Raw genomic sequence first — 19,689 nt, 5'->3', positions numbered from 1 at the left:
GAGTCTTTATTAGCCGGTGAGCTGAATCTCACAACACCCAAAAATGGCTATTGGGAGGACAGCCCTTAGCATAGGGTTGCAGGGGTTTTTATACCATAAGTAAAGCATGTCTGTACATTAATCATAACTGGCTGTTGTTATGATTCAGAACTACAAACTAACATCCTGAGATCTAAAATCATAAGCAGAAGGGGAAGTAGGTCAAAATGACCTTAGTTGGGTACAAGTTAAAGAATGGTTACTGACATCTAGAGACAATCACTCTCTGACATTGTCCAAGAAAAATAGGAACCAAAAAGAGAACGATTATACATCGTATAAGAATTGCCATTTTGTGTTGCCTAACATGCTATGCTAAGCAACTATTGATGGGTACAGAGGCGAGGTGTTTCCACGGGAGGAGCATTTCCTACATGACATGGAGTCTCAGGGTAAAATGGAGTCTGTTTGGTCATTGCCCATATAGCCTAGTCCATAACAGCAACAAACGTTGCAACAGGGAAAGTTTACATTAACTCCTGCCACACAATGATTAATGCATGAGAGGGCCTATGAAATGAACTTTTATCAGCTTTGGTGGGATTAAAAGTGAGGGATCCAATGTTACTTTGAAAGTCACCCCAACTGTTTAGATTTGGATTCTATGCCCTGTGATCCTAAGATTAACAACAATGAATTAACATGCGTCTTTAAAGGACTGTAATGACAGAACTTTGCATATTTACTTAATCGTTTATATCTGCTGTCAAATTGTTTTGACATGGAAGGTTTTCAAGTAACTTTGGCAGAGAGGTACAAGATGTTATCCCATGGTAAAAATGAATCCATTTGTTGTACATAGTTCCTCAATCTCTGAAGTAAAGGTATGAGTAATATAGGGTATGAGTGGTTTGATCAAGACTTTATTTTGGAAGTTTAAAAAATGGCAATGATGAATAAATTGCTGCAGCCCATCATTTGCGTTTGTCATTAAAGATTTGTTTCCAAGTAGATTACACTCTGTTACTTCCTGCTAGTCATCAGCATGAGCCCTACAGCCTAAACACTATTTCATTTATTTATGTTTGTAAAATCCACAAACATTTTTGTTTGCAATCTTGTTGCTTTTGTTACATTTTAAGTCAAGTTTGGATGTTATAATACTTTAATTGTGAAACTTTTGTCAAGATTTTTTCTTGTAAAATTTCTTTACTTGCAAGTATCATCTTGTTCTTTGATCCTGTATCCTAAAATAAGAAATACATTTTTGACAGAGGTTTAATGTTTTAACAAAAGAGAGTGGACATTTTTATTTTAAAATTTAGGCAAAAGTACACTGTAAAATAATATATTTGCTTATTTGTCTCACACAACCACAAAGATTTTCCTGGAGGATTTTGTTTTGTTTTCTTGTTGAAAAGACTTTGCTTACAGCTAGATGAAGTTTTTCTATAATAAAAAATTGTTGAAAGATCCCATTCTCAGTGCCTTGTAAGTTAGTGATACTACAACTAGGTTCTCTTTTTAAAAAGTGATTAATGTATTTTATAAATTACCTTTTCACATATGCAAAATCTGTTTCTACTACAATGTTATTTTTACTATATTTTTTATATTTTTGAAATATCCTGAAAAATGGGAGTGCAGAGGCACCGCCCAAGCCTCGGGAGGTGTCAAGGAATCCCTTCGGTGGCTTTAGCATCGTCGCTGGGAGCGGCGGCCTAGAAGGCAGACCCTGATGGGCAGGCACCTCGACAGGCTGGCTGCCTGGAGCTGCACCTCGAAGGGACTTTGAGAAGGGGGCTGACCCGGGGAGCGCCGGCCCAGGCCGCAGAATATGGCGACCTGCATCGGCGACAAGATCGAGGATTTTAAAGTCGGAAATCTGCTCGGTAAAGGATCATTTGCTAGTGTCTACAGAGCTGAGTCCATTCACGCTGGTTTGGAAGTTGCAATCAAAATGATAGATAAAAAAGCCATGCACAAAGCTGGAATGGTACAGCGAGTCCAGAATGAGATGAAAATACATTGTCAATTGAAACATTCCTCTATCTTGGAGCTATATAACTATTTTGAAGATAACAATTACGTGTACCTGGTATTAGAAATGTGTCATAATGGTGAAATGAACAGATATCTAAAGAACAGAATGAAACCTTTCTCAGAAAATGAAGCTTGACACTTCATGCACCAGATCATCACAGGAAAGTTGTATCTGCATTCTCATGGCATATTACACCAGGACCTCACACTTTCTAACCTCTTACTTACTTGTAATATGAGCATCAAGATTGCTGATTTTGGGCTGGCAACTCGATTGAAAATGCCACATGAAAAGCACTATACATTAGGTGGAACTCCTAATTACATTTCACCAGAAATTGCAACTCGAAGTGCACACGGGCTTGAATCTGATGTTTGGTCCTTGGGCTGCATGTTTTATGCATTACTTATTGGAAGACCACCTTTTGATACTGACACAGTCAAGAACACATTAAATAAAGTCGTATTGGCAGATTATGAAATGCCAACTTTTTGTCAAGAGAGGCCAAGGATCTTATTCACCAGTTACTTTGTAGAAATCCAGCAGATCGTTTAAGTCTGTCTTCAGTACTGGACCATCCTTTTATGTCCTGAAATTCTTAAACAAAAAGTAGAGATTTAGGAACTGTAGAAGACTCGATTGATAGTGGACATGTCACAATTTCTACTGCAATTACAGCTTCTTCCAGTACCAGTATAAGTGGTAGTTTACTTGACAGAAGACACCTCTTGATTGGTCAACCCCTTCCAAATAAAATGACTGTATTTCCAGAGCATAAAAATTCAAGTGACTTTTCTTCAGGAGATGGAAGCAGTTTTTGTACTCAATGGGGAAATCAAGCACATGAAACCAGTAACAGTGGAAGAGGAAGAGGGATTCAAGATGCAGAAGAAAGGCCACATTCTCGATACCTCTGTAGAGGCCATTCCTCTGATAAATCTGGCACTTCTAATAGTCAGTCTCGAGCAAAAACTTATACAATGGAACGATGTCACTCAGTAGAAACACTTTCAAAGTCCAAAAGATTAGGAGGAGAAGAAAATGAAGACCGATACTCACCTACAAACAGCAATGTCAATATTTTTCATTTCTTTAAAGAAAAGACATCTCATAGTTCTGGATCTTTTGAAAGACCTGATAACAACCACGCACTTTCAAATCATCTTTGTCCAGGAAAAAGTCCTTTTCCGTTTTCAGACCAGACACCTCAAATTGAAATGGTACAACAGTGGTTTGGAAATCTGCAAATGAATGTTTTGCAGAAGGACCTGTCAAGAAATGCTTGGAGGGATATGAGAGGCAGAACGAACTCTGATGCTCTGGATGATGCCACTCCTGTAAATCAGCTGCGTACCATGAAGTATATGACTGGACCGCACGGTGACCCTGAGATAATGCAAGAAGAACCTGGTTTTGGCGTAGATCCTCTTTCTGAACAAAGCAAGACCAGAAGTGTGGAGTCAACACTGGGATGTCAGAAACACACGTTAGGAAGCATCACATCTCCTTTGACTGCTCACAGGCTAAAACCAATCAGACAGAAAACCAAAAAGGCTGTGGTGAGCATACTTGATTCAGAGGAGGTGTGTGTGGAGCTTCTAAAGGAATATACATCTCAAGAATATGTGAAAGAAGTTCTTCAAATATCTAGTGATGGTACTATGATCACTATAAATTATCCAAATGATGGAAGAGGCTTTCCTCTTGCTGATAAACCACCCTCACCTATTGGCAACATCAGTAGGTACAGCTTTGACAGTTTACCAGAAAAATACTGGCGAAAATATCAGTATGCTTCCAGATTTGTACAGCTTGTAAGATCTAAATCTCCCAAAATCACTTATTTTACAAGATATGCTAAATGTATTTTGATGGAGAATTCTCCTGGTGCTGATTTTGAGGTTTGGTTTTATGATGGAGCAAAAATACACAAAACAGAAGGTTTCATTTAAGTAATTGAAAAGACTGGGAAATCTTACATTTTAAAGGATGAAAGTGAAGTTCATAGCTTAAAAGAGGAAATAAAAATGTACATGGACCATGAGAATGAGGGTCATCGTATTTGTTTAGCACTGGAATCTGTAATTTCAGAAGAGGAAAAGAAAAGTAGGAGTGCTCCCTTTTTCCCAATAATTGTAGGAAGAAAACCTGGTAATACTGGTTCACCTAAGGCACTATCACCACCTCCTTGTGTGGATCCAAACTGCTCAATAAGAGATGCACCACCTTTGGGCAGATTGATCACGAATAGTGCTACTACTCCACCACAGGCACCCATTGTTAGTCCTTCTGTAGTCAGAGCTGAAGGGCTTGGTCACACCACTACAGCTTCAGCAACAAACATCTCTTCTCATAATTTAAAAGACTGTCTTCCTACATCAGCACAACTTTTGAAATCTGTTTTTGTGAAAAATGTTGGTTGGGCTACACAGTTAACTAGTGGAGCTGTGTGGGTTCAGTTTAATGATAGGTCACAGCTGGTCGTCCAGGCAGGAGTATCTTCCTTCAGTTATGTGTTGCCAAATGGTCAGACAACTAGGTATGGAGAAAATGAAAAATTACCTGAGTACAGCAGACAGAAATTGCAGTGTCTTTCTTCCATCCTGTTGATGTTTTCTGATGCAACTCCTGGTTTTCATTGATTGAAATTCCTTTCAGAAATCTGCATTTGATAAATAACTTTTTGGTTAGCTTTCAAAAAAAAAAAAAAAAGAAGGAAAGAAAGAAATATCCTGCAGTGAATTTATTAATCACTTTGGGCTTTAAAATAAAAGATAGTTGGTTGAAAGGTCTGAAATATGTACCCCAGTAAAACTATCCAATCAATAATTGGTAAATAATATTTTTTAAATTCTTTTTAATCTCTGTGTAGGTGACATTTTGTAGCTTTATACATGTTGTTAATTAAGGGCATATACTTTTACACTCTAAAAGTTTAATTGCTAAACTCGGGGGTGGGTAGATTTCAAAAATATGTCTGCCGTAGAAACAACTTGAAAAAGTTTTAAACCCATGACCAGCCACCAAATGGTGGACACTGTTTATACTGCTTGTTAGCAACTACCACTTTAAAAGAATCATAAAACATGTTTGTTCTGTTTTAACTAGATATATGTAAGTTCTTACAGTGATCACTATCAGTTTTATCAGTGCCCTGTTTAACCTAGATTTAAAAAAAAACTTTGAATTATTCTTAGTTTTTAATAGTTTTTAACATAAAATTGTAGCTGTAAATTATGTATTTTCATATTTTACATAATTGCTGTAAACTACTGATTAACTTGATCTTTTTCCAGGAGGAGGGGAGCAGGAAATTGTTCTCTTACTAAAATCCTTTTATAAAGAAAAAAGTGCCTACCAAAAGCCACTATAATTCCTATAATGGATTCTGTCCTTCCCTCAATCTTAAGAATCATTGCCTTGAGCAATTAACTTAGCATTTGCATGCTTACTTTATTTGATAGAGGGAAAATTTTAAAGTATGAAAGAAAGATAAATATCTTTTATAACTTTAAAAACACATTAAATAAGATAGATACTTTACTGACACCTTTGGGCCATTTCCTTCATTTGTTTAGTCTCCTTCTTTACATGAACAACAGATACAGTCAGAAGTTGAATTTGCCCTACACTCTCATCTGTGGAATCTGATTGTCTTTGGAATGGTTTATGAGCCACCAGGAGTAGCAATCATGAAGAGCCAAATGCTATCCTCAATCATTTCCCAAAGACACTTTTTTAGTTCAGTGGTCAAGAGGATTGAGTTTTCATTTCTCAAGAAATAACAGAATTATTGTGAACTATATGTAGTATTTAAGAAGTGCTCAAAAGAGAGTATAAGAATTAAGGTAGTAATAAATGTCAAGTTGCCATGACATTTCAGTTATGAATTAAACTGTTACATAGAAATATTTACCCCATAAACATAGTTAAATATCATTTATTATCCCATGAGTGCTTGTAATTAAAGCACTTTTTATGTTAAGTCTAATTCCAAGAGACTTGTTATGATTGATTTTGAACAAATTTAATTTTGAAATTGTTCTTGGAGAATACTTATACAAGTTCTTTCACCTCATCATGGGTATGACATCTAAACTAAGGCCATGAAACTCAGGGACATGTGAACCACAGCTGTGATCACTTTGCCCAGCACTGGAAGCTCCCAAAAGGCTGAAAGAATGCTGGTGGCATGCACTAACCCAGATCACAAATATCACTTGGTCACTTGGAAGAGCAGTATGAAGTCTCACCTCCTGAAAAAGAACCAGAATTCCTCTGTCTGTCAACATAACATAGATCCTTGGTGAAGTAGACAAGATCAATGTTGCTAAAACAATATCAGCCATCTTTGATGGACACAGCCAGTCTACCACAAAGTTTTGGGGAGAAGAAAGCTCATGAAGCATCCAGTAATTGTGAAGGTACTTCAACAGAAGACCTAAGGAGAAGTTGAAAGATATGGGACAGCCTCTGTGCTAGTGATCAAATAGCGGCAGGAGTCATTAAACATTCTAAGTTCTTTTCAGAGAGAAAGGAGAGGAGAAAATTTTGCCTGGGAGGGAGGGAAGAAAGGAGAAAAATCATAAATGAGCAGTAAATTCATGCTTACTGTGAATCAGGCCTGACTTCCCATTAGCATTATTTTTAGAAGTTGGATTTATTGGTCATGCTGATACAATTCAGTAATTTTCTATAGGGGCATGACATCTGGTTCAAATCTTTCAAAATCTGGTTCAAAGTCTTCTGATTCAATCTAATAGCAAGAAGTCATCCATCCTTCTTATATACAAATGCAGCGTTCTCAAAGAGAACTTGGAAATTCACCCCTTTACTAGTTCCTGCCCTCTAGAGTAGAGAACTAGGACCAAATAGAACTCAACAGATATTAGCAGTAAGGGCTGGATAGCAATTTTGTATCAGGCAATCAATCAATTGTACACTATTGTGATAGCTTTAAAATATGTCCATAAATTATTTGACACTTCTCCTTCAAGAAGTGGAGTCTGAATCCCCTCCCCTCAAGTGTATGCTGGACTCCATGACTCACTATTAATAATAGAATATGGCAGAAGTGACCTTGTATGCCCCTCAAGATTAGATCATAAAAGGCATAGTGCACAAAAAGACTACAAGAGCCAATATATGAGTTCAGCAAGGTTGCAAGATACAGAATCAATATAAAAAATCCATTGTATTTTTAGACAACAAATGAACAGTTATAATTCTAAGAAAATAATTCTACCTATAATCACATCAAAATAATAAAATTCTTAAAAATAAATTTAACCAACAAAGTGCAAAATCTGCACACTAACTATAAAATATCATAGAAGAATTTAAAGAACATCTACATAACTTGGAAGACATCCTATGTTCGTGGATTGGAAGACAATACTGTATAAATTGATCTAAGATTCAGTACAATCTCTAAGATTCAGTACAATCAAAATCCCGTCTTGCTGTTTTCATAGAAATTGACAATCTGATCCTAAAATCCATGTGTAAATGCAAGGAACCTAGAAAAGCCAAAACAATTTTGAAAAAGAAGCACAAAGTTAGAGGGCTCATATATGCCAATTTCAAAACTCACTACAAAGCTATAATAATAAAGACTGGGTGGTATTGGCTTAAGGATAGGCATATAGATGAATGGAATAGAAATGAAAGTCCAGAAATAAACTTATACATTTGTGTAAATTGACTTTCGATGAGGGCACCAAGACAATTGGATGAGCAAAGAATAATCTTTTCAACAAGTTGTGCTAGGACAACTGAATAACCAAAATGCAAAAAAAGGAAGTTGGGTCCCTGTTCTACACCACATACAAAAATTAAACTCAAAATGAATTACATACCTGAAGATAATACCGCAACCATAAAACTCTCAGAAGAAAACATGGGTATAAATTTTATGACTTTGTATTTGGCAAAAAATCCTTAGACTAAAGCATCAAAAGCATGAGAAACAAGAAAAACCAGATTGGACTTCATTAGAAGTTTTAAATTTGTGCTTCAAATGACTATTGAAAAGATGAAAAGACAAAATATTTGAAAATCATATATTTGATAAATGACTTGTACCTAGAATAGGATATTGGTGAAAAATAAAGAACTGTTACAATAATAGAAAGACAACCCAATTTAAGAATGGGCACAGGATTTGTACAGACATTTCTCCAAAGAAGATATGCAAATGGTCAATAAACATATTTAAAGGATGCAGAATATTATTATTAGTTAGAAAAGGAAAAGTACAAATCAAAACCACAATGAAATACTGCTTCCTACCAAGATGGCTATAATAATTAAAAAAAAAAAAGACAGACAATAACAACTATTAGTGAGTATATGGAGATATTGGAACCCTCATATTTCTGGTCAAAATGTAAACAGTGCATCTACTTTGGAAAATAGTTCCTTAAACAGTTTAATGGAGTTACCATATGATCCATCAATTCTACCCCTAGGTATATGCCCAAGAGAATAAAAATATATGTCCACATAAAAATTTGTACACAAATATTCTTAGCAACATCATAATATAATATACAAAAGTAAAAACAACCCAAATTTCCATCAACTTATGAACAGATAAACCAAGCATGGTCTATCCATACAACATAATTTTGTTTGACCATAAAAAGGAATGAAGCACTGATACAAATTGCAACATGGATGAGCCTTGAAAACATGCTAAGTGAAAGAAGTCAGGTACAGAAGACCGCATATCGTAGGCAAACTCATTAAGACAAAAAGTAAATGGGTGGTTGCCAGGTGCCATGGAGAGGGAAGAATGAGAAGCAATTGACAATGGATATGGAGTTTCTTTGGGGGATGATGAAAATATGCTAAAATCAATGGTAATTATTGTACAATCTTATAAATATACTAAAAACCACTGGCTTTACCCTTCAAAAGTATGAATATTATGATATGTAAATTCTATCTCAAAATTTTAAGACTTATTTTTTAAAAAGGCACTACTGATTCCTTTCTCTCCTCCCCTCCTGCCCTTCCTCTTCTATCATTCACTCTAGGAGAAATTAGCTACCATGTTATAAGGACACTCAGATAGCCCTATGGAGACATATGTGTGAAAAACCAAATCCTCCCACAGATAAGCAGCAAAAGAACTGAACCTTTCAGCTAACAGTCATGTGAATGAGCAATCTTAGAAATGTGCCCTCCAACCCTAGCTGACTAACATGACTGCACTAGGTCTAAGATCTTTACTGCATTATCATGAGAGACCCTGAGCCAGAACCACCCAGTTAAGCCACTCCCAAATTAACTCATAGAAACTGTAAGATGATACATGTTTGTTGTTTTAAACTGCTAAGGCTGGGGATAATTTATCATGCAGCAAGAGATAATTAACACATAACCAGGAAACCTACTCTTTCAGGCACTGTGCTAACCATTGAGATCCATTGTTAAGTAAAAGTAGATACAATCCCTGCCTTCGTAGATCTCAATATATGACATATATGGTAGATATTAATAAAATAAGCACATAAGTATGTCATTACAAACTGTTATATGTAACAAAAGAAAACCCCAAGTTGTCATAAGATCACAGAATGGGAAAATCCCAGATCCCAATTTGTATTATTATTCTGAAAAGTATTATTCAAAGCCTCCTCATTTTCCAGTTCACCTGTCATCCACCCATCAGGGTCAGGGAGAATGCTTTGAATAGGTCCTGCACCAGGTACTGATGCTACCCATTGAGCAGATAACAGACCTGCCCTTTCACTCTACTACTACATTCAGAAGAATCCACTTCACAGAATCTGTGGTTTGTGTCTTTATATACGGGAGCCACCCAACAGCAACTGAGCAATACAAGGAGGAGCTACAGGCAACTCATAGCATCAGCCAGTCACCTTCAAGCACACCAAGACTAATATTCATCAGTACCAAGCACTGGAGAGAGCAGGTGTTCTTTTTTACTTGAATGTAGCATTACCCATTCAGAAATTGAAAAGTAGCTATCCCAGGCCCCATAAGGTCACAGATACCATTAATCCTGATGTTCTCTCTCCTTTAACATCTATCTATGTGGATTCACCTTGTCTTTCCCACTTCCCAGATAAGCTTTGATCAAGGCCCAGTTCTCCATGCCATGTGCACATGCATTAACAATGAAGACACAGAATTGAAATAAATGGTGGATGTGATGGAAGAAGTGTGGCCTTCACTAGCACTGTGGTCACTCCAACACTTCATTATGATGAAAAGTAACTGTTCTAAAGTGCATTCATGGGAACTTTACCCCAACCTCAAAAAAAAAAAAACTCAAAATATACCCAGATTTATACCTGAGACAACCCAGAGAAACCCCAGCCCAAGTCTTCTTAGGAAAGATATCTGTGGAAAAGGCAATGCTATTCAGCAGACACCCTATCACCAGCTCATAAACACAAGTAGGCAAATTTCTTAATACCCTCACCCACCAACCCACAAACATTTGTTCCAGACACATCTAATTTTCATTTCATCTCCATGAACCCAAATTTCTAGCTTTCTACACTTATTCTGATATTACTTTTATTCAGATTTTCAACACTTAGAACTCTCCCCTGATTTAAAATCCAGATGGTCTATAAGTCCTAAGGAAACAAATCAGCTTCCTTAATAAAATAAAATTTTCCAACAAGTACTATATTAGTCAGCTATTCATTGCTATAACAAAATACCTGAGGCAAGTCAACTTTACTTTTTTTTAAAAAAGAGGTTTATTGAGCCTCACAATTTTAGGATACTGGAAGTCGAAACAGGATAAAGCTGTCTCTGGTGAGGGAACCCCCTTGGTCATATCACCTCATGGCTGATGGCAATAGGGGGAATGTGTATAAGATGAAGAAATCACACAAAGAGGTTAAGTGTGGCCAGACTCAGACTTCCATAAGAACCCTCTAGAGGGAGCTAAACAGAGTCCCACAAGAAATACCTCAATACCTTCTAAGGGCATACCTCCACTGACTTTCCACTGGGATCCACCTTTTAAAAGTCCACACCATCTCCTGAGACCAGCACCCTGGGGATCAAGCCTCCAATACATGACCTTTCAGGAGTACACACTTAAACCATGTCCATGAAGCAAGTGCATAATGATGAAAAACAAAACTACAGATTAAAATTATAAATACTATGAAATTAAAAAGTTACTTTAAAAATTACTTCTTGTTTCTCTCCCACTAATAAGCAGTAGTTCAAGTTGGTATTATTTCCTAATAACTCTGCTCTCAACATGATATTCCACTGCTATGGCAGAGAATTTGAATTGAGGATACCTGTACCAACTTGAGGCCAGGAAATAGAGCAATTTTTCCACCACCTCTCCCTGTTCAAACTTACTGCAAAATCTGTATTACCATAGCACACATGCCATGATGCTATTTGTTCTTCATTTGGCACCAAACTCAGCTGTAAGCACTGAAATAATGTGATGGAACACTTCAATTTTATATCTTTAAGATTATCTTCAAAGAAAAACCCTAAAACTTGAAAATTCTCATGGAACATTTCCTCCCTCAAGAACATATCTACGACCTACTTTAAGAAACACAACTTCAATAGCACAACTGGGTCACAACCAAGACATTTAAGTAGTACATTACCAAGGCCTTGGGAGCATCAACAGGGACTGTGATAAAGCTTGGTGATCTGATTTACAGAATCCTGTTCATTCATCTACAGCTTGAAGCCACTTCCCAGCTGTCTTCCAGCCTGACCTCAAGTCAAACCACTCACCCAGCAAGGGGTAAGAGCTCCCTCTGCTACTGGTCTGCAGAGAATTTCCCATCCCTTTTCCACAGAGGTCCTGACTTCCTCAAAGGCTGATGATTTTACCCTTCAGAGTAAACCCTTGCCTGGGGTGGGGACAAGAAGGATTACCCAGTGGCCCCGACAGAATCATCTTCATCATTCCACGTACCATGTGCGGTAGCCAGGACTCAGCACATATGGTCTCTGTGCTGGCTCTCCCCTGTGACCTTCACTGTTTCATTGCCTTGAGTAAGAACTCTCTTGCCAGCTTTAATTGTGAACAAACTCACAGCCTTGCTATACCATTAACTCAAGGATTACAGACATAATTTCCTCTCTTAATTGCCGGATATGACTGTACCAGTCCCACCAAACTCCCTCTTCATCTACCACTCCACCCCACCTAACCATAGGCAAGATGCTGCAGAAAGTTCCAATAGTTCAGATGTGTCACTGGCAGATACGCATATTATTGCCCTAGGCCTAGGGTTCTACTGAGTAAGAACTTCAAGGGATTTTAGTGAAAAAAAATCCAGTTTTGAAAAAGTGGGTGAATGAGTTGGGTTCCTCTTCAATGAGGATTTCTTCTTTCTGTATTTGGTCAAAGGCCTTCTTCACAATCCTCCATCTGTGGTACCCTTTCTCTGTTCTCTTATATTGGTATGAGTAAAGCTAGAAAAAATAATTGGAAGAAATATAGTAAAGAGAAGAACCAAAAACAAAATTATACCATTATCATGGTGATAATGATAAAATAGCAGAATGAAGATTAAGAAGAACAGATATTAAGAATAAATAATATGAAAGATGAAAGATTAAAAAACATGTTTAAAAGTCAGTATAGATAAAGAAAATAATACTAGCTAAATAAATATACTAGAAAGACAAAAATGAATAACGTACTGAAAGAAAGAAAAGTTAAATATAGTAAAAAACTGTCACTGGCTCTTTGCAGTGTCAAATCCACGGGTATTTGTCACCGCCTGCAGCAACAATTTGCGCGGGTCTTTATCGGTGGTGGACTGGAAACGAAGTGCTTCTATCTTTCTTTTAGTGGACTGCTTTCTCACCTACTCACTTGTTCCCTGGGCTATTGAGGAAGAAAGCCTTTTCTTAGAGAGAGAGAGACTTTGCTTAAGAGAGAAAGAGACTACACTTTCAGAATCTATATCTTCTTAGTTCTGCTGCTTCTTCTTAAAGGTGCATCCTGCATCCTGTGAACTAAGGGTGTGTCTATCTGAGGTGCTTCCTAATGATGCGTCCCACATACTGCAATCTGCCTATCTGTGATCTGCAACCTAAAGATGTGTTCCCAGTTCTCCGCTCTGCAATCTGCCTTCCACTGCTGCCCCTGCTCGCTGCTTCTATCTGCTTGCCACTTCTTCTTCTTCCTTTCTGCTAATGACTTCTCTTCGCTTCTTTCTGCTAGCTGCTGCTCTGCTTACTGCTGCTCCTTACTTACTCTCGCACCCCCGCCTACTGCCCGCTTATATTCCCTCCAGGAGGTGGAGGGCGGGGCCACACCAGCTGCGATCAGGCGAGGAGCCAGCTGCCCCATCACCGCAAGGGCCAAAACGAGCAGGCCCAACCAGGCGCGCTGGGGAACACCTGTGCACGTGTTGTGCCCGTGGACTTAACTGAATACGGCCAGTGATAAATCACCTGAGTGCGCTTATGTCAATTAAACTCCTCACTGCCGATGTGATCAGGCGCCGTTCTGGCACAGCCCCCAACAAAAAATAAAGAGAGGGCAAGACTGGGGATATGGCTTAGTGGTAGAACAAGTTGCCTAACCTGTGCGAAGCCCTGGGTTCAATCCCCAGCACTACAATTAAAAAAAAAAAAAATGGAGAGTACAAAGACCAACATCTTCTAATAGGGCAAACTGGGTGGGCCCCTTGATCTATTTATACTGAAGGTTTCCCACTCCCTTGAGTGCCAGTGATGATAGTTCCTGAGGGCTGTTCTCTTGAAAGATCTCCCCAAGGCAGACAACTGCAATACAAAAAATATCAGGGCAACAAAGATCTCACCATTCAGCTCAAGCTGCTGGGCACTTTTACATAGCTCTTGGTTCATAATTAAGAAACTTTGCTATTAAACACTAAGTTGCTGTAGTTGGCTTTGCAATCTAGCCCCCACAGGTAAACAAACCCACAGTCAAACTGAATGGTTTCTCCATAATCAGAGCACATGACTGCCATGGCCTATTGACTGTGCTCTGGAGCCTGGGAGGCCTCACTGTGGAATCTCACAGGAGCCTTGTGTATTCCCTCTAACCCTCGCACTGCTCTGGACTGCTCAGCTAAGTCACAAAGTGGTAAGATCCAGGCTTCTGGCCAAATACATGTTATTACTGTTTTCCTATTGCTCTAGCAATGGAAACAGGGATTTCTTTTTACTTGGCACTTAATAAACACTGAATTCTTGGTGAGTCACTGCCTGCCTGCCACAGCCTGGTGAAAACAATCCAACTGAAGCCTGAGTAGGCAGTCTCCCTGAGGCAGCAGGACAAGAGTTTACTTCTGCATTCTGTTTTCACATATTTCACATGTGTTCTCAGGACTGAAAAGACTAGAAAGGAGTATAAATGGAAGGCCTTGAAATTCATGGAGGCAGACCCTAAGGGCAGCTTGTTCTCTCTTCCCATTTCCTCACCCAAATAAAAACTCCATTCCTGCAGTCACTTGTGACCCCTGGACTCTGTGCAAGCGCATGCGCACACCTGAGGGAGCGATTATGGGCGAGAGACTGAGAGGGAGGGAGAGAGAGATCCTGGAGGAAGGGTCACTCACCAGGCTGTTAATAATTGTGATTATTTCCGGGGTTGGTGGGAAGAGAGCAGGATGGGAGAGACAGGGATCTTTTTTTTTCTGCTGATCTTAGTTATTATCTCTCTGGTTATAATAAATATATGTTGCTGTCATAATTTAAAATAATGATAAAATATCTGAAAAAGAAAGGAAATTTTTGTCACTATAAGGAAGGCTGCAGAGGAAGAAGAAATGGTTTACAAAGAGTAACTGGGGGTGAGAATATGCATTTGCATGCCAGAAGACATACCCTTTGAGTGTATATGCCACGTGAATCAAAGAACTAAAGATAAAGACACACATCCTCTCTTTCCAGACCAGACCAGCTTCTGCAGTTTGTTGATATGTCAAGTCTTCATTCCAAGGGCAAAAATTGCCTGAGCTTACCAGACAGGAATGAGAAGATAGCTACTTCAGCAGGCAAGGATCTGTACAAACTTCTTTGACTGCGGGGGGCCCTGAGATAACAAATTATCTTGGAAGCAAATTATTTCTACTACCCCCAAAGACTTAAAGACACTGCTTCACACTTCTAAGACAGAGCCCTCAATACTGAATGGTTTAGTCACTGTGAACTCTCTGTGCCAGGGTGTGAGAAAGAGATGTTTGTATGTACATAGAAATTCTATAATTAATAAGCACATTAAAATAGGAATTCTCTCAGCATTAATCTTACTCCAGTTCTAACTTCTTAAGATCCATCATATCTCCAAAGAGATGATATTTCTTTTATTTTTACTCCCTTTAAAGATGATGCCATAGAAGTGGGAAAATTAATTATTCAAAATGACTAAAGTTTTAAGAAAAATTGGCCTGAATTTTCTCACATCATAAACACCATCTTGATCAAAATAGTCCATAAAAACATTTAGAATGTCAAAGTCCAATTCTGAGACTTGGCCCAAAACCCATATTTCTGATGAAAGGAAAGATTCTGTGGGTCCTGCTATCTTATGGGGAAAAGAGGGTCAATGGAGTCAATAAAGCTGGGAAGCCCACAGCACTTCACAGAGACATGTGGGATGGAGGGAAGGGAGGGAATGGAGCTGGAGAGGAGAGAACAGCCTCTGGCACAGAGGTACTAAACTTTACCTAGTAGGTCCTGGTTGTTAGCATTAGGAAATTTTTCCCTTTAGGAGCCATTGGCTTCCCTGGGAGTTAACCTTAATGCTTGATTCAGATCCTGGTCTTCAGTGAACCTCAATAGCTAAATGCACCTCTTATCCTGACTTTGCCCTATTTCCTGGTAGAACTGCGTATTATTATAGTCAGCTATTTCTAACATTTCAGCCCTGGCTCCTGCATGGCTCATCACTTCTGGTCACCCCATTCCACCTGACCTTCACCTACCCACCCATCACTTCACCTGTGCCATCTGCTTATGCTCTTACTCTACCTGACTTCCCTCCCAAAAAACATCCCCTGCTGATCTGCCCCGCTGCCCTGCTTTGTAAAGACGTTCAGACTTTGATAAGGGCAATCAAAGAAGTATACACATAAATCAAGGATTGGCGGACAGGAATAGAAGTTACTCTTTGCTCTTCCCTCCAGCTTGTCCACAGTCTTTTTCTAGGCAAGTGACTTTCAATTCTCTGTTTCCAGAAATCCTAGCAGTCTTGGATTCTTCCTTGGTTGCTGTGTGTATTCCCACTCAGGACTTCCCCCAAACATGAAGTTCCTTGAGGCAGAAGATGCTCTTCTATTTTTTGTGTGTTCTCACAGCACCCAACAGATGGTTTTAAGTAGTTGTTCAATAAATTCTTACTGATTGGTTAGCTTGACTGATTAAGAACTCAATTACTCTTTAATCATTCATCATGCAGAAAGAACTTAAATGCAACATTAAATATCAGTGAAAAGATAGGCAGAAAAATTGTGATATCAATGGGTTATCAAATTGGAATTTCTGGACATAGCTGAGTTACAGAATGTCTTGCACAATGGATTATATTATTCATACTTTAATTAAATAGTACTTTATTATATATTTAATCAGTATAATTTCCTACCTGTACAAATAATATACTCTCCTTGACCATTCTTACTTTAGAAAGGTTTAATTGAAAGAGAGCATGCATATAACAAAGCACATAAATTATACTTTTGTACACTTATTTATCGAGTACCTCAATAAATTATCATAAATGGATCACACCTGGGTGACCAACACACAGGTCAAGAAGTCTTAGGAAGCCTCAGAAAGCCTATCTCACAGCCCCTCTTCTCCCACATAAACCTCTATCCTGACTGTGAAACCAAGGATTTACTTTATATACATAGAATGATACAATGTGTGTTTTGCTGGAATTACATTGTGCTATAATCACTTGCAGTTCCTGTATTCTCTACTTCCCTCCCTACCCGCTTCTCACTGAGGATCCATGTCTCACTTGGTTGTTTATCTGCCAGGTGCCTAGACCAGCCCCTGGCCTCTGGCAGTTACTCAGTATTTTCATTAAATAATTGAACAAATGAAACCTCACACATCTGTCCAGTGATGAGGCCAATTTTAAAACTCAGAGATTCTTACTTTAAGCCAATGACTTTGTCCTTTGCTTTTGTAAAAATTTGTGTATAAACAGTCCCATTTGTTTCATGCAAGAGAATCTGGAGAGTTCTGATGACCATTCCATCCTTAAAGTAGTTGAAGCTTCTATGGGCTGCATCAAGGCGGCTGGTACAAACCCTCCAACAGTTTGAGTTTGGGACCAGTGCAAGATGTGAGTTGTATGAGACAACTCTCGGATACCTATTTGCAAAGGACAGTACATTAGTCAACTTCTGTTACTGTGAGGAAAATACCTACTGAAGAAATGCCCTCGATGGCTTTGAAAGATAATTTGGCAATAGAAAGATAATTCTTATAGTAAAAATAGCAGTGTCGGTTTCTCCCCATTCACTGCCATTAAACATTTGAGCCATCCAGTTCCCTTCATCTGCTTCCATGCCCACTAGGCAACTTTCTGATACACCTTCCTTGGAGGTCTGTCTTCAGTGGACGACGATGTGAGCAGAGACAAGCACAGACACAGAAGCAGTTCCAGTCCTCTTGTGAATCAATAAATTGACATTCTGGTTTCATGCATCAGCTCTTCATGCTTAATTAATTAAAACTGAGAGAAGGATCTTCACTCAGACTGCTGGTAGATCCAGTTTCTAAGCCTGCAGGTCAGAGACCAGACCCTGAACAGAAATAGTGCCCCCTGTGAGGTCTCTCAGAGATATCAAATACTCATCCTCTGGTATACCCCCTCTTTGCCTTTAGCAACAAAATTTCTCTAAGCTTTGTATCTGTTTGCTGACTCTGAGAGCATTGATTATGAGGAAGAAGTGGTGGGTGGGCAAGTCCCTGATACTGATTAGAGAGAGAACACTAGACATAAGAGGAAATACAACCCTCCTCACTTAGCAGCTAAAACAAGTCTTAATGTGCTTTGTACATGAAGATGTGATGTGACCCTCATCTGTTTTCAATTAATTTTAGTTTGGGAAATGCCATTTGTATTCCTAGATTGTGAGTATTAAGTATCTTTTCATAGCCATCAATTTTCTCCACATTAAAATAAGCAAAATAAGGTTGGGGATATAGCTCAGTTGGTAGAGTGCTTGCCTCTCATGCACAAGGCCCTGAGTTCAATCCCCAACACCAATAAAATAAAATAAAATAAACCAAATAATACATACCGTGTCATTGAGTTTCTAATCATTTGTTCATTCAACCAATATTGAGCACCTTCCATATGAAAGTAATTACACCAGGCATGGTGGTATTTGGGGAAATAGAGATGCATAGTTTCTGCCTTTTTTTGGAGAAGGCATAATTTAAATTAATTGCATTAGTCCACTTGATCTGCTATACCAAAATACTACAGACTGGATAACTTAACAGCAATGTATTGCTCACAATTCTGGGGGAAGGGAAGTCCAAAATTGAGGAGCCAGCCAATTTAGTTTCTTGAGAGGACTTTTCCTGGTTTGTTGAGGACTGCTTTCTTGCTGTGTCTTCACGTGTCCTCTTCTTTGTGCATGCTCAGACAAAAAGAGAGAGAAAGGCAAAGAGAACTTTCCATTATCTCTTTTTATAAGGGCACTAATCTGGGATCAGGGCCTTAACTTCATGACCCATTTAACTGTAATTATTTCTGTCAAGAACTTTTAAAAATTTATATATTTTTTAACTGTAGATGGACACAATACCTTTATTTTATTTTTATGTAATGCTGAGGATCAAACCCAGTGCTTCAAGCATTCTAAGTGAGCGCTCTACCACTGAACCACAACCCCGGCCCAAAGAACTTTTAACCAAATACAGTCACATTAGGGATTAGGGCTTCAACAAGTGAATTTGAGGGAAAGAGTACACAAACATCAATGATGGCAAATTACTTAGTAATAAATTACAAGGTGGTCAGGATTAAAAAGAAGCAGCTAAGAAAAACCCTTCAGGAGAGTTGAATGAGATCACCTATCTAGTTCTTTGCCCATTCCATTTCTTCAGGTAGTCTATTGTCCTAGACCAGGAGATGTATAAAACAGTCCCCAACAAACTTACATAGTAAGTTCCACTAAACTTTCTTTCCTACAGAAATTCATCGTCAGCTGAATTTGCAAGTAAAACTCCCCATTGGGATAAAAAGTTTTCGCAGTTGCCAGGATTGAAAAAAATTCTTCAGCATGAACACCATTCAAAGATGCTGTGTACTTCTGCTTTCAGAACCCACTCTGCCTCTGCTGCTGCCCCTGATGCCCCCTGAAGGGTGACCTCGGTCACTGGAGCTTGTACACCACTGTTCTTGCTGCCACTGGAAACTATCAGAGCACATCTCTTTCAGTGGTAACTCTTTTCTGTTTTTATTTTATCTTCCTCACTATCCTGGGGGCCTTCAAATAAATTTACTCAGGACTTGACTCAAGGGAGTCCAACACTTTTCTACTGGAAAAGATTTTCTTGTCTATCAGAAGACTTCCCATCCTACATGTTGGAGAAGCTTCTACCCTCAATTCTCAGGAATATTAATTCTGCACTGAATTATGTCCCACAGAAGTTCACACTGAAGTCCTAACCTCCAGTATGTGATC

The 19,689-nt window shown here is 38.6% G+C and overlaps 1 pseudogene; it reads left to right on the top strand.

Annotated features, from left to right (window-relative positions):
• Positions 1–1,816: 1,816 nt before the first annotated feature.
• On the top strand, positions 1,817–4,665 carry LOC124963623 (serine/threonine-protein kinase PLK4-like; annotated as a pseudogene).
• The last annotated feature ends 15,024 nt before the right edge of the window (positions 4,666–19,689 follow it).

Source organism: Sciurus carolinensis, chromosome 13, assembly GCF_902686445.1.
Source record: "Sciurus carolinensis chromosome 13, mSciCar1.2, whole genome shotgun sequence".
NCBI classification, from domain to species: Eukaryota; Metazoa; Chordata; class Mammalia; order Rodentia; family Sciuridae; genus Sciurus; species Sciurus carolinensis.
This window is presented reverse-complemented; position numbering and strand designations above follow the sequence as displayed.